This window comes from Chiloscyllium plagiosum, unplaced genomic scaffold (assembly GCF_037043375.1).
Source record: "Chiloscyllium plagiosum isolate Xiang-an unplaced genomic scaffold, Cpla_swu_hap1 HiC_scaffold_35, whole genome shotgun sequence".
In the NCBI taxonomy this organism is placed as follows: domain Eukaryota; kingdom Metazoa; phylum Chordata; class Chondrichthyes; order Orectolobiformes; family Hemiscylliidae; genus Chiloscyllium; species Chiloscyllium plagiosum.
Genome location: NW_028270173.1, coordinates 63,366,301 through 63,382,635, shown reverse-complemented (window position 1 = coordinate 63,382,635; position 16,335 = coordinate 63,366,301).

Below are 16,335 nucleotides of genomic sequence, written 5' to 3'. Positions count from 1 at the left end.
ATCCGCAGGAGGCTGAGAGGAAGCAAGGATGATGTGGATCAGATGATGCAGAGATGGAGAAGCGAAGGAAATCCATCATCTTATTGTTCACTGTATCTGGTAGCTTCTTCCTGTTATGGATGACGTATGTGATCTTCTTCTTATTCATGAGAATTACAAAGCATTATTATTCAACAGATTGAAATGACCCAATTTTGATCACAGACGTTAACAGTTTTATGCTCCTGCTTTTGAGCTGCTGTACAAGCACCTTTATTTATGCAGTGACACAGACAAAATTCAAAGAGGAATTGAAGAATGGGATCAATTGTCCACTAAGAATAACGTTTAAATTAGCGAAACTCTGACAAGAACAAAGAAATTTCCAGCCCCGAATTCGAATAGAACCCCATTTCCAATTCTGTGCTCTGTGTGTGTCTACCATGAGCTCAGCAGATGCCTTCTCAGACCCACACTGCTCCAGTTTTAACACTATAAGTATCTGACAATGCCTTTGTTTCCATGTGTGTGGATCGGTAACTAGGGTTTAGGAAATGATATCAGTTAGCTGGTTAATTTGTTATAGGATGGATTAAAATAAATCTATAGTCTGAAAGGGATATAAAAGCCAACCTCAGTTTTGGCTTCAGTTTGGAATAAGTGGTGCATCCTAACATTTTGAGTTGATTTTGAATCATTGATTAACTCAGGAAGACTTGGTTTTGGGAACAAGTACTATTGACCAGACAAAACCAGCTCAAAACATATTAAGTCAATAGTCTAAATCCCAACTAATATCTGATTTAAACTCAAATGTAAGACGCTGCATTGCAGCTGTGATTCGATTGGTCAAAGTACTGGGCTTGAAGCAAAACACACTTTATTCTTACCGCAGTTAAAATGTAAGCAGAAATATTAGCAAAATAAATTGTGAATAAATTACTACTCAGCAACCGTTTCAATGTAAGAGAATTTCATGGACACAACCTTAGCAGAGGCAAATTCAGCAAAACAGATTTCCCCCACAGGCAAGCTTCTCCAGTCTTTGGGAATGGAAAAACTTCAAATGCACGAATTTGAAGGAATTTGCAGCGGCGGCAGCACTAGCAGCAGAGAGGGAAAGAGAGAGAACAGGCAGGCAGAGAGAGAGAGAGATTCATTTAGCAGCTTCCTTAAAAAGACAACCCACCTTCAAAAACTGAAAGCGAAATCTGAAACTCAAGGTCTTTGTTAGCCTGACTATGTATGCACGCTTCTTTTGTCTACAAGTACGTAGGCATCAAATTTACAGCATCCTGATTCAAAATAAACAGTAAAGAACAGGTTCTTCTGGAAGACACATCTCGGCACACCTCCACCTTAAGAATGAACCATCAATGAACAAAAATGGTGTCATTTTCAAAGATGTTGCTCTCACGCTATCAATACTCTCAATTATAGAAATGCGTTACATTAAACATAAGCATTTCAACTATCAATATTAAGGTTCGCCTCAGTCAATTTCTTCCGCCACTGAACACCAGTGTCTTTCTTCATTAAAGTTGTGACAACGCTTCAGCAATTTCGTTCTCTCATCCTGAAACGTCTATAATTTTCAAACAAATTTTGTAACAATAAAGTCCATCTCAACAGTCTGGTATAATTAGCCTATTCTTTCTCCCAGAAACGTTAAGGGATCAAAATAAGTTTCTACGATTTGCTCAGATACATTACTGGCAATATAAATGTTGAAATATGACGAAGTCAACACAAAATTAAAGATCACTTTCTCAATGGTAAATGCTTCTTCTGATGAATATTCAACTTTCTATAGAAATACCCATAAGGTGATTCAAACGCTGGAGTAGCGGTCAACACAGCTTTCAAGTTGTCAAATGCCTGCCGACACTCGTCTATACACGGAAGGTTTCTGCATTTCTTCAAGACAAACAACAATGTTAAAATTTGGTATGAATTGCCGATATAAAAAACACTCAGTCCCAGGAATTGTAAGAAATCCTTCTTCATTGACTGCAAGGGAAAGGCGCCATCCTCTTTGTTTTCACGTCCCATGGGCCCATTTGTCCATATCCTTTTATATGACCCTGGAGCGTGACTTGGGTTCTTGCAAACCCGTTTTTAACCAGTTTTGTGGCTAAGCCCGCCTCCTGAAGTCCATTGAATAATTCTGCTAGATGCTCAAAATGTTCCTTCATTGTGTGATTAAAAATCGTTATACACACCACAGAATTGGATAAACCAGAGTTTACCTGATTTGTTCGTCTTTGAAATGTGGCTGGTGCATTTTCCATACCGAAAGGTATGACTTTAAACAGGTAAAGTCCATTTGGTGTCAGGAAAACAAAATTTTCTATCTCTCATTTAGGTAAGTGCATTTGGCAGTATCTTCAGAGCTGCTAATCCTACCTTCTCAATACAGTCTTCCAAACGTGGAGTTGGAAATGAAACAGTTTCCAGAACTGCGCTGACTTTGCCATAGTCCTCACATAATCGTTGAGTACCATCGAGTTTTGGCACCATTACTATAGGCAAGCTCCAGTAGCTGCAAATCGCTTCAGATATATCACTTGCGAACATACTTTAAATCTACTTTTGAACCTGCGTCAACTTTAAAAGCTTAAGATTTTAAGGATGTTGCTTTATTCTGACAGAATTACTTTCAACTACATCGCGCACAATCAGATTAATATCGCTACCTTATATTCATGTAGCTTCTCATATGACGGTTATGATTCTTCCTGGTCATATCAATTTTGATCTGGAATGAAATTCAGTAATTTATTCATTGTTTTGAGAACTTTTCCATAATGCAATTTAATTGAGGAATGCTCAATATGCAATCATTTGAATTTGTTTTTTTTTACACTTTAAATTATAACCAGTAACACAGTCTTCCTTTGCTTTCCTTCCCACTTGCAAGACTTTTTGAAATACTCACACGCCACACTCCCTTTGATTTCTTCCTATCTGGTATGCTTATTAAATACGTGGAATTCTGGGTAATCCAAGATGGAGTTCGGGAAAATTTAATGGCTGAAGCAGGCTGCTTCTCACAAACTTTGAGGCAGCTTCTTTTTGAGGTATTTTAGGTGTTGGAGATGATTTTCTCAAATTCCAAGAGCAGAAATTACTGTTTAATATGTTGTTGTATTTGTTTGGCACTTTGAAAAAAAGTCACAACAACAGCACTTTTAAAAGAGGTGAGAACAGACAAAGGCAACACATAGTCAGTCAATGCAAGAGACAGAGAGAGAAAGAAATCCACATGGCTCCCTGACACACCAATGCGCATACTGCCTTTGTTGTTTGAATTCATGTATTACTGGACATTGGAGTGTGTCTGGGAAAATTAACAACCAGTGAAATTCACAACTGATCTTGTAGATTCCTGTTTTGGAGAGGTCACAACACAGAAACAGATATTTGATAGTTTTAAGTGCGGCGTTGCTCTAAGTCTGCAGCAGTGACTGGAGTGGGTTCTTTCTTGATTATATGTTTTATTGAGATATTTCTTTTGACTAAACTTAAAAATATAAAACACAAGTATTAAGTTAACCTGGAGCAGTATGTTGTAGACGAATAAGACTGTGCTATTTTCTGGATCTGTCGACTGAAAGTAGCAAAAATTACCTTTAGTAGAGTGGTATGTTCTTTTTGCCAGATGTGGGCGTTTCAGGAGAGTTTACGTGTTACTGAGAATTATATCTGCAATAAATGCCTTTGGTTGCGAATCTTATCATATCGAATGGATCAGTTATAGAGACAGTTAGAGACATGGGGAATTTATAAGAGCAAGGGGGTGTGATGGATGGCAGTTATAGGAAGGGAGAAAAGTCGCAGATATAGTCAGATAGATGGGTAACAGAGGTAAGCAGGTAATACAGACACCTTCTGTGACTATCCCCATTTCAAACAAGTATGCTGTTTTGGAAAATATAGAGGGTGATGGATGCTCAGAGGAATGTAGCACGAACAGCCAAGTTTCTGGTATCGAGACCAGAAACCCTATTTCAGCTCTATTGCAATGTTGGGTACGTCAGATTCCAATAGATCGATTGTGTAAGCAGACTCTCTAATCTGAGACTTAGACAGACGTTTTTGTAGCCAGCAACGAAATATCAAAATGGTGTGTTGCATCCCTGGTGCCAAGATCAAGAGAGGGTGCGGAATGTTCTCAAGATGCAGAGGGCCCAGTAGGTGTCATTGTACACATTAGAACTAATGACAAAGGAAGGGGAAAAGATGAAATTCTAAAGGCAGAATATAGAGTTCGTCATGAATTTGCAAAGGAAGTCCTCGAGAGTAGTAATATCTTGATTACTCCCAGTGCTACGAGCTTGTGAGGGTAGGAATCAAAGGATAGCGCAGATGAGTGCATGTCTGAGAAGCTGGTGTATGGGAGAAGGATTCACATCATTGTATCATTGCAATCTCTGCTGGGGCAGAAGTGACCTGTACAAGAAGGACGGATTGCACCCGAATTGGAAGGGCACTAACATACTGGCAGGGAGATTTACAAGAGCTACTAATTCGAGCGGATTTAAACTAGTGAGGTGGGGGAGATGGGACCCAGGGAGACAGTGAGGAAAGAGATCAATCTGAGACTGGTACAGATGAGAAAGCAAACGAGTCAACCAGGGCAAGCAGGGTCAAAGCTGAGAACAAGTTGGGACTGATAAATTCATCTCCATTTATTTCAGTGCAAGAGTGCTGATAGGGAAGGCAGACGAACTCAGGGCAGGATTCAAACATGGGACTGGGATATCAATTACAGAAAGGTAGTTCAGGGATGGACAGGACTGGAAGCTTAATGTTCCAGGATACAAATGCTACAATAATGACAGAAAAGGAGGCACGTCAAGAGGGGCAATGGCATTTTTGATAACACATAGCATGAAAGCTGTAATGAGAGAGGATATTCCTGGAAATACATCCCAGAAAGTTATTTGGGTGGAATTGAGAAATATGAAAGGGATGATCACTTTATTGGGATTATATTATAGACCCCGAATACTCAGTGGGAAATTGAGTAACAAACTTTAAGATCTCAGTTATCTGTAAGAACAACATGATGGGTATGATAGGGGGTTTTAAATTTCCAGAGATCGAGACTGCCAAATTGTTTAGGGTTTAGATGGAGAGGAATTTGTTAAGTGCGTATAAGAAAATGTTCTGATTCAGTATGTCGATATACCGACGAGGGAAGGTGTAAAACGTGACCTACTCGGGAAATAGGGCAGGCCAGGTGACTGAGATGTCAGTGAGGTAGCACTTTGGGGCCAGCAGCCTTAATTCTATTAGCTTTAAAATATTGATGGAAAAGGATAGACCAGCTCTAAAAGTTGAAGGTCTAAATTGGAGGAAGGCTAATTTCGATGGTATTAGGCAATAACTTTCAAAAACTGATCGGGGCTGATGTTCATAGGTAAAGGGACGGCTGGAAAATGGGAAAACTTCAGAAATAAGATAACGAAAATCCAGAGACAATAGCGTCTTCTTAGGGTGAAAGGAAAGGCTGTTAGATGTAGGGAATGCTGGATGATTAAATAAATTGAGGGTTCAGTTAAGAAAAGGAAGGAAGCATATGTCAGGTGCAGACAGGATAGGTCGAGTGACGCCTTAGAAGAGTATAAAGGCAGAAGGAGTATACTTATAAAGGAAATCAGGAGGGCAAAAAGAAGACATGAGATCGCTTTGGCAATTAGAGTTAAGGAGAATCCAAAGCATTTTTTGCAAATACTTTAAGGGCAAAAGTGTAACTAGGGAGAGATCAGCAAAGACGGCCATTGCATGGAGACACAGCAGATGGGGGAGATACTAAACGAGTATTTTGCATCAGACTTTACTGTGGAAAAGGAAGTGGAAGACATAGAAAGCAGGGAAATAGATGATGACATCTTGAAGGATGTCCATATTGCAGATGAGGAAGTGCTCAATGTCCTGAAACGCATAAAAGTGGACAAGTATCCAGAACCGGATCAGGTGTACTCTAGAACCTGTGACAAACCAGGGAAGTGATTGTTGGGCCCTTTGTTGAGAAATTTGTATCATCAAAAGGCCGGAAGACGTTGGTTGGCTAACGTGGTACTACTATTTAAGAAAGGTGTAAGGACACTCCAGGGACCTATAGACCTGGGAACTTGAATTCGGTGGTGGCAAGTAGTTGGAAGGAATCCTGAGGGACAGGATGTACATGGATTGATTCGGGACAGTCAACACAGCTTTTTTTACGTGTGAGGTCATGTCTAATTAACTTGATTGCTTTTTTTGAAGAACAAGCAAAGAGGATTGATGAGTGCAGAGCGGTAGACGTGATCTATTTCGACTTCAGTAATATGTTCGACACTGGTTAGCAATATTAGATCTCATGGAATACAGGGAAAACTACCCATTGGGATATAGAATTGGTTCAAAGTTAGAAGACAGATGATGATGGTGGAGGGTTTTTTTTTCAGACTGGAGGCCTGTGACCAGTGGAGTGCACAAGTATCAGTGCTGGGTCCACTACTTTTCATCATTTATATAAATGATTTGGATGCTAACTTAAGAGGTATAGTTAGTAAGTTTGCAGATGCCACCAAAATTGGAGATATAATGGACAGCGAAGAAGGTTCCCTCAAATTAAACTGGATCTTGATCAGATCGGCCAATGGGCTGAGGAGTGGCAGATGGAGTTTAATTCAAATAAAATGCAAGCTGCTCCATTTAGGGAGAACAAATCTGAGCAGGACTTATACACTTAATGTTAGATCATGGGGAGTGTTGATGAACAAAGAGACCTTGGAGTGCAGGTTCATAGCTCCTTTAAAGTAGAGTAGCAGGTAGATAGGATAGTGAAGAAGGCATTTGGTATGATTTCCTTTATTGGTCAGAGTATTGAGTACGGGAGTTGGGAAGTCATTTTGCGACTGTACAGGTGAGGCCATTTTGGAATATTGCATGCAATTCTCGTTTCCTTCCTATGGGAAGGCTGTTGTGAAATTTGAAAGGATTCAGAAAAGATTTACAAGCATGTTGCCAGGGTTGGAGGATTAAAGCTATAAGGAGAGGTTGAATAGATTAGGACTGTTTAGACTGGAGCGTCGGAGGCAGAGGGGTGATCTTCTCGAGGTGTATAAAATCATGAGGGACATGGTTATGATAAATAGACAAAGTCTTTTCCCTGGGGTGGAGGAGTCCAGAAATAGAGGGCGTAGGTTTAGGGTGAGAGGAGAAAGATATAAAAAAGATCTAAGGTGCAACTGTTTCATTCAGAGGATGGTATGTATCGGCCTCCGAAACCAGTCCGGCGCCATTACACACGCGGCCGCTACAGCGCCCGCGGCAATAGCCGCAGACGCCGCCGACGATGACGTCACTTCCGCCCCCACCGACCTCGCAACCTTCATGATCGCGGCCCAAACAACCGCCTCCGGAATCGCCGCGCAGACAACCTGCTCTGCGATCGTCATGAAGACAATCACCAACAGATTGGCGACCTCCGCGGCTACGGGGAAGAACTTTGTCTGCGTGGTCGCCGCAGCTACTTCCGCCCCCAGTGACGTCAGCAATCTACGTTTGGACCACATCGCCGCATGTGTCTCCGCCCCCCCGCCGCGTTCCGTCACCACGCTTGACCCCGCCCCCCCGCCGCGTTCCGCCACCACGCCTAACTCCGCCCCCCGGCCGAGTTCCGTCACCGCGCCTAACCCCGCCCCCAAGCCGCGTTCCGCCACCACGCCTAACTCCGCCCCCCGGCCGAGTTCCGTCACCGCGCCTAACCCCGCCCCCACGCCGCGTTCCGTCACCGCGCCTAACTCCGCCCCCCGGCCGAGTTCCGTCACCGCGACTAACCCCGCCCCCCCGCCGGTCTCTATCACCATGTCCAACTCCGCCCCCAAGCCGACCTCTGTCCCCGCCCCCAGGCCTAACCCCGCCCCCGCATCCAGCTCCAGCCCCACACCAGGTCCTAGCTCCCAGCCCTGCCGTGAGTTCACCATCCCTCCAGACTTGCCCCTCTCTGAGGATGAAAGATCAGTCCTCAGCAGAGGTCTCACCTTCGTTCCCACACGTTCTCGGGTCAATGAATTCAATACACGGAGTGACACCGAACAATTCTTCCGCCGCCTTCGCCTCCGTGCCTTCTTCTTCAATCAAGACTCTCGCCCACCCTCTAACGACCCCTTCTCCCACCTCCAACACACCCCGTCCACCTGGACACCCCGTGCTGGCCTCCTACCTGCCCTCGACCTCTTCATAGCAAACTGCCGCCGCGATATTAACCGCTACCTGAACTCCCACACTCCCCCCACCCAACCTAACCTCTCACCCTCGGAACGCGCAGCCCTCCACTCCCTCCGTTCCAACCCCAACCTCACCATCAAACCAGCTGACAAGGGAGGCGCAGTAGTAGTTTGGCGCACAGACCTTTACACCGCTGAGGCCAAACGCCAGCTCGCAGATACCTCCTCCTACCGTCCCCTTGACCATGACCCCACCCCCCACCACCAAACCATCATCTCCCAGACCGTCCATAACCTCATCACCTCAGGGGACCTCCCATCCACCGCCTCCAACCTCATAGTCCCACAACCCCGAACCGCCCGTTTCTACCTCCTGCCCAAAATCCACAAACCTGACTGCCCCGGACGACCCATCGTCTCAGCCTGCTCCTGCCCAACCGAACTCATCTCGGCATACCTCGACACGGTCCTGTCCCCATTAGTCCAAGAACTCCCCACCTACGTTCGTGACACCACCCACGCCCTCCACCTCCTCCAGGATTTCCGCTTCCCCGGTCCCCAACGCCTCATCTTCACCATGGACATCCAGTCCCTATACACCTCCATCCCCCATCACGAAGGACTCAAAGCACTCCGCTTCTTCCTTTCCCGCCGTACCACCCAGTACCCTTCCACCGACACCCTCCTTCGACTGACCGAACTGGTCCTCACCCTGAACAACTTTTCTTTCCAATCCTCCCACTTTCTCCAAACAAAAGGAGTAGCCATGGGCACCCGCATGGGCCCCAGCTATGCCTGCCTCTTCGTAGGGTATGTGGAACAATCCATCTTCCGCAACTACACTGGCCCCACCCCCCATCTTTTTCTTCGCTACATTGATGACTGTATCGGCGCTACCTCGTGCTCCCACGAGGAGGTTGAACAGTTCATCCACTACACCAACACCTTCCACCCCGACCTCAAATTCACCTGGACAGTCTCGGACTCCTCCCTCCCCTTCCTAGACCTTTCTGTTTCTATCTCAGGCGACCGAATCAACACGGACATCTACTACAAACCTACCGACTCCCACAGCTACCTGGACTACACCTCCTCCCATCCTGCCCCCTGTAAAAACGCCATCCCATTCTCCCAATTCCTTCGTCTCCGCCGCATCTGCTCCCAGGAGGACCAGTTCAAAATACGTACAACACAGATGGCCTCCTTCTTCAAGGACCGCAATTTCCCCCCCGACGTGGTCGACGGTGCCCTCCACCGCATCTCCTCCACTTCCCGCTCCTCCGCCCTTGAGCCCCGCCCCTCCAACCGCCACCAGGACAGAACCCCACTGGTCCTCACCTACCACCCCACCAATCTCCATGTACAGCGCATCATCCGCCGTCACTTCCGCCACCTCCAAACAGACCCCAGCACCAAGGATATATTTCCCTCCCCTCCCCTATCAGCTTTCCGTAGAGACCACTCCCTCCGCGACTCCCTTGTCAGATCCACACCCCCCACCGACCCAACCACCACTCCCGGCACCTTCCCTTGCAACCGCAGGAGGTGCAACACTTGCGCCCACACCTCCCCCCTCACTTCTCTCCAAGGCCCCAGGGGAAACTTCCATATCCGCCACAGATTCACCTGCACCTCCACCCACATCATCTACTGCATCCGCTGCAGCCGGTGTGGCCTCCTCTATATTGGGGAGACAGGCCGCCTACTTGCGGAGCGATTCAGGGAGCACCTCTGGGCCACCCGGACGAACCAACCCAACCAACCTGTGGCACAGCATTTCAACTCCCCCTCCCACTCCACCGAGGATATGCAGGTCATTGGACTCATCCACCGCCAAACCACAACAACCCGACGGTCGGAGGAGGAGCGTCTTATCTTCCGACTGGGAACCCTCCAACCGCAGGGGATGAACTTGGACTTCACCAGTTTCTTCATCCCCCCTCCCCCCACCTTGTCTCAGCCGGATCCTTCCAGTCCGGCACCGCCTTCCTGACCTGCAGTCTTCTTCTTGACCTCTCCGCCTCCACCCTACTCCGACCTATCACCCTCACCTTGACCTCTTTCCACCTATCACATTTCCAACTCCCCTCCTCCAAGTCCCTCCTCCCTACCTTTTATCTTCTCCTGCTGAACACTCTCTGCTCATTCCTGAAGAAGGGCCTGTGCCCGAAACGTCGAATCTCCTGTTCCCTGGATGCTGCCTGACCTGCTGTGCTGTTCCAGCAATAAAGTTTCAACTTTGATCTCCAGCATCTGCAGACCTTACTTTCTCCTCCATGTATATGTAATGAACTGCCAGAGGAAGTGGTGGAGTCTAGTACACTTGCAACATTTAGAAGGCATCTGGATGGGTTTATGAATAGGAAGGGTATGGAGGATATTGGCCAGGTGCTAGCAGGTGAGACTCGATTGGGTTGGCATATCTGGTCGGCAGGGATGATTTGGACGAATTGGTCTGTTTCTGTGCTGTACATCTCTGTGACTCTATGACTCTAACTGACTGCAATCAATTGCCTTTCAATTTCATAAGTCACATGAAATCTTGCTTAAAGGGTTCACTTATTAGTCATGGTAACACTAATGCTTTATGTCCACGAGCAACATTACGAATTTTTGAACTTTGCTATTTTTAAATGTTGTCTCGCCAATTCACCCATTCATTCCATGTAATGTATGCATAAAATTTGATAAATTGTCCAAGCGTGTAATGTGTGATATCTGAATTAGCAATTTCAAAAATAACTGAAGAGGACTTCTTACTGCGTGCCCAAGAACTAATTCAAATGGACTGAATTTAGTTGATTCATTAGCTGCATACCTAATTGCAAAAACGTAGAAATGAAATTATTTTATCACAATGCTTTGGAGAGTCTTAACTATTGGTGTTCAATGTGTTCTTTAAAGTATGATACCATTACTCGAATGCTCCTTACGATTCTCGATGATAAGCAGTGAATTTGATTTTCTTTAATCTTCAGCTTATGGAAAATGTATTACCTGATCCAAAGGTAGCTCTGTGGATAGTCCATATCTCAGACAAAAAACGGGAACTCTTCTGCATTTCTTTTACTATGACACTACGCACTGGAGTGACCTCTGGGGGAAAAAAACTGATTCTCACTATTTTTGGTTTTAGAGAAGGGTCCTATGTAAACAATTAGAACGCATTTAAAATATTCCTTGAATGATTGAAGTCGTATTAAGAGTGTTAGTGTTATTACTGCGCAAGGTTTTCCAAATTACCTGATAGGTATGGTATGTATGGCCAAATGCAACCGCATCCTTTTGCGTTCAGGCCAAAAATGTGTGTTGAGTTTTGCTTGAGTGTTCCTTACTCCGAAATTACCGCTGCCTGTAACCCAGGTTCTACCAGCAGCACCTTCTTTGGATAAGCCACTTGTGATACATCGTAATGAACATCTGGCCATTTTCATTTTCCTGAACATGTGCTGGTATCAACAAGACCTGATTTTTTTTAAGAGTGTAGCATTCTGGGATACACTCAGATTCTATTTCTGTGTATGGTTCTTTTGATACAACTGTCTTATTTTTCATCTTTATATTGCAATTCAGTTAGTTACTCGGAACTACAAATATCCACTTTTGTTCCACCTATAATCATTTTCTTTCAAACATTTGATCAAACATGGTTTTTGACATTTTGACATCAACTTCCTTCTCATTATTTCTTGATTTTTCTTCTTGTAGCTTTGAGAACTTGTTACCACACATTCAGGAGAAGATTCTAGGTATAATTCCTGTAACACCTGTTGTTTGATTTTCCACTGGTTTTTCAACCACAGTCTCCACCACACCCGCCTTTACTCCAAATATATCATTGCCGACATCAACTGTATTTCCAGAAATGAGTCTCTTTTTTAAATTACCTACACGATGGAAACAGGCTCTTCGGTCTGACAAGTCCACACCAACCTCCAAAGAGCAACCCACATAGACCCATTCCCCTGCCCTATGTTTACCATGACTAATGCATCTAACACTATGGATAATTTAGCATGACCAATTCACCTGACCAGCACATCTTTGGATTGTGGGAGGAAACCGGAGCACCCCGAGGAAACCCACACAGACACGGGGAGAATGTGCAGACTCCACAGAGACAGTCACCCGAGGTGGGGATCGAACCCGGGTTCCTGGTGCGATTAGGTAGTAGAGCTAACGACTGAGCCACCGTGCCTCCTGTCCAAAATAATGATCTCACTTACAGTATTTTATGTTTGACGTATTTTCGGGTCATAGAGTCAGAGAGATGTACAGCATGGAAACAGATTATTTGTCTCGGCTGCCCAGATATCCTCAATTAATCTCTTCCATTTGACAACATTTGGCTCATTTCCCTCGCAACCCTTCCTATTCAATTATCCATGCACATGCCTTTTTTTATGTTGTGTGTGCGCAGGTGTGAGACGTAGTGAAAGTCAAACGGCGCACGAATCTTTATTCAGTTTCCACCACCAGGAAGAAAGGAAACACCCGAGTGGCCAGTGACAAGCGATGCCCTTCACATCAAAGGGCAATGCTGTGTGATCAAACAGTGAAGGGGAGGAGGGGGGGAGGGGCAGGGATTAAATCAAAATAGAGTTGGAGGGGGGAAAATGCATTCCACTCCATGCGGCGCCCACCTCTCTCTGAACAACTCCAGGGTTTTGGTGGCCACCGCGTGCTCCCTCTCCAGATACACCCTGGCTCTAACGTAACCGCGGAAGAGGGGCAGGCAGTCGGCCCTAACGACCCTCTCCACGGCCCGCTGCCTGGACCTGTTAATGGCCAGTTTGGCCAGGCCCAGGAGCAGACCTATGAGGAGGTCTTCAGACCTGCCCTCCCTTCTCCGTACCGGGTGCCTAAAGATCAGGAGCGTGGGACTGAAGTGCAACCAAAAGCAGAGGAGAAGGTTTTTGAGAAAATCAAAAAGGGAGTGCAAACGCCCACCCCAATATACACGTGGTCCACGGACTCCACAGCACCACAGAACAAGCAGTTGGGCTGGGAGTCCGTGAACCACTGCAATCTGTGGTTGCAGGGGACTGCTGCGTGCAGCACCCTCCACCCCAGATCCCCGAGAGAAAGAGAGAGGACTCCCACTTAGAGAGCCCTCCACTGGGGATCCCCACCACCCAGTGGCAAATGGGCATGACAAGGCGTGTCCGGGAGGTGGTTGAGGGAGAAGAACTGGACGGTGTGCAGCAGCAGTCGATACAGGGTCAGCCTTTTTACGTCCTTAAAAGGGACAAAATTAAAATTCCGGAGGCGGCTCAGGTTGTGGGGCACATGTTCCTGCGGAAAGTACGGGGCCTTGGGGCCAATGTGAAATTCCGTCCGGGCTGGGGTGAGCGTGGACGGGATTCCACTGCACACCTGAGCATCCTCCAACTGGTGCACTATGTCGGGTCCGAGCACTGCCGTTTTAAGGCGTCGGATGGTGGTGGCCACGTACCGGACGTCTACCGCTGCCCTGCATTTATGTCCTGTGGCAGCATCCAGCCCAGGCCCCTGGCATCCAGCACGTCCCCGACCTGGTCACCCTCACCGTCATGGCCCTCCCCTCTAAACCCATGAGTACAGAGGTGCAGATTCCTGAGCAATGGCTCCTGATGACAGCCGCTACTCCTGCCGGAGGGTAGGCGCGACGCGATTCAACTATGTTCCAAACAGTGATCAGGTCCTGGTAAAAGACAGGCAGCATCTTGAGGGCGACCTTCAAACCATCACGGCCGATGAACAGGAGCTGCGTGTCGTAGTTGAGGTTACGCACCTGGCGGAAAAAAATGTGTCGCCAGGGCGCACCACCTAGGAGGAGGTATCGCTGCAAGATCGGAAGGTGTAACATCGCGACCTGAGTGCGGATGCACACCAGCGACTGACCACCCTCCTCAATGGAGCGACTCAGAACCTGTGCAGCGACCCAGTGCATCTTTTGTCCCAGTAGAACGTTCTCTGGATGTCAGCGACAAAACCAGGAGGAGGGACCAAAGTGACCAGCCGGTACCACAGCATGGAGGCCACCAGCTGGTTTATGACCAGCACTCGACTCCTGTAAGATAGCGCTCGGAGCAGTCCTGTCCAGTGGCCTAGGTGAGCTGAGACTTTGGCCTCCAGCTCCTGCCAGTTCGCTGGCCAGGATTCCTCAGCCGGGCTGAGGTAGACCCCCAGGTAGAGGTGAAAGGTGGTACTCCAGCTGAACCCCCATAACTCCACCAGCAGACAGTCCATCCATCATTGACCGACCCAGTAGTCCAGAACATTTGGCCCAGTTGATCCTGATGGAAGATACTGCCGAGTACACGGCCTGGCACTCGTGCATCCTCCCCACGTCAGCTGGGTCAAAAAGAGCAACCCACCCAGACCCTATCCGCGGCATTTACCCCTTCACCTAACACGACATGCAATTTAGCATGACCAATTCACCTAACCTGCACATTTATGGACTGTGGAGGAAACCCACACAGACACAGGGAGAATGTGCAAACCCCACACAGACAGTTGCGTGAGGCAGGAATTGAACCCGGGTCTCTGGCGGTGTGAGGCAGCAGTGCTAACTGCTGTGCCACTGTGCCGCCCTAAAATGCAGGAACAGTAATAGATCATTCTGCCCATTGGGTCTGTTCTACCATTCAATCACCATAGAATCCCTCTGGTGTGGAAACTGGCCCTACGGTCTAACAAGTCCATGCTGACCCTCCAAAGAGTAACCTACCCAAATCGATTCCCCTACCCTATTACTGTACATCTTCCCCTGATTATGCACCTAACTTACACATCCCTGAACAATATGGGGCAATTTAGCATGGCCAATTCACCAAACCTGCACATCTTTGAATTGTGGGAGGAAACTAGACCACCCAGAGGAAATCCACGCAGACACGGGGAGAATTTGTAAACTCCACACAGACAGTCGCCTGAGGCTGGAATTGAACCCGGGTCCCTGGCGCACTGAGCCACCGTGCCTCCCGTCCAAAATAATAATCTCACTTACAGTATTTTATGTTTGACGTATTTTCAGGTCATAGAGTCAGAGAGATGTACGGCATGGAAACAGACTATTTGGTGCGACTTGTCTCGGCTGCCCAGATATTCTCAATTAGTCTCTTCCATTTGACAACACTTGGCTCATTTCCCTCGCAATCCTTCCTATTCAATTGTCCATGCACATGCCTTTTAAATGTTGTAATCGGACCAACCTTCACCACTTGCTCTGGCAGCTCGTTGTATTCACGCTCTATTCCCATTGCATGAAATGGTTGCCCCTTCAGTCCTTTTGAAATGTTTCCTCTTTTACCCTCAGCCTATGCACTTTAGTCCGAGATTCCACAACCCACTGAAAATACATTGTCGATTTACCCGATCCATGCTCTGCATGATTTTATAAACCTCTATACGGTTATCCCTCAGTCTCCAACGCTCTAGGGAAAACAGCTCCTGTTTATTCAACCTCTTCCTGCAGCTCAGGCCCTCCACCCCTGGCAACGTTCTCATAAATCTTTCCTAAACCCTTTAAGGCTTCACGTTATTCCTGTATGAGGCAGACCAGAATTACACACAATATTCCACAAGTGGCTAAACCAATGTGCTGTACAGTCACAACCTAACCTCCTCTACTCAATCCTCTGACCTGTAAAGGGTAGCATACCCAATGCCTTCTTCACTATCCTGTCTACCTGAGACTCCACTTTCCAGAGAATATGATTCTGCGTGCCAAGGTCTCTTTGTTCAGTAACATATCCCCAGGAACCGATTATTCAGTACATATCTGCTGAGTCAGTATGGGTGGAAGTCGGAAATAAAGGAAAGGACCAATCAATTTATTGCGAATTTTACATAGATCCAAGTCATTTATAAAAATGACAAACAGCAGTGGCCCCAACACAGATCCTTGCGGTACACACTAGTAACTGAACTCCAAGATGAACACTTCCCACCACGCTCTGTCTTCTTGCACCGAGTCAATTTCTGATCCAAACTGCTAAATCATCCTCAATCTCATGCGTCCTTAATTTATGCAACAGCGTACCGTGGGGAAGCTTATTAAACGTCTTACTGAAATCCACATACACCTCTTCAATCGCTTTACCTTTATCCACCTGTTTGGTCACCTTCTCGAAGAACTCAATAAGGT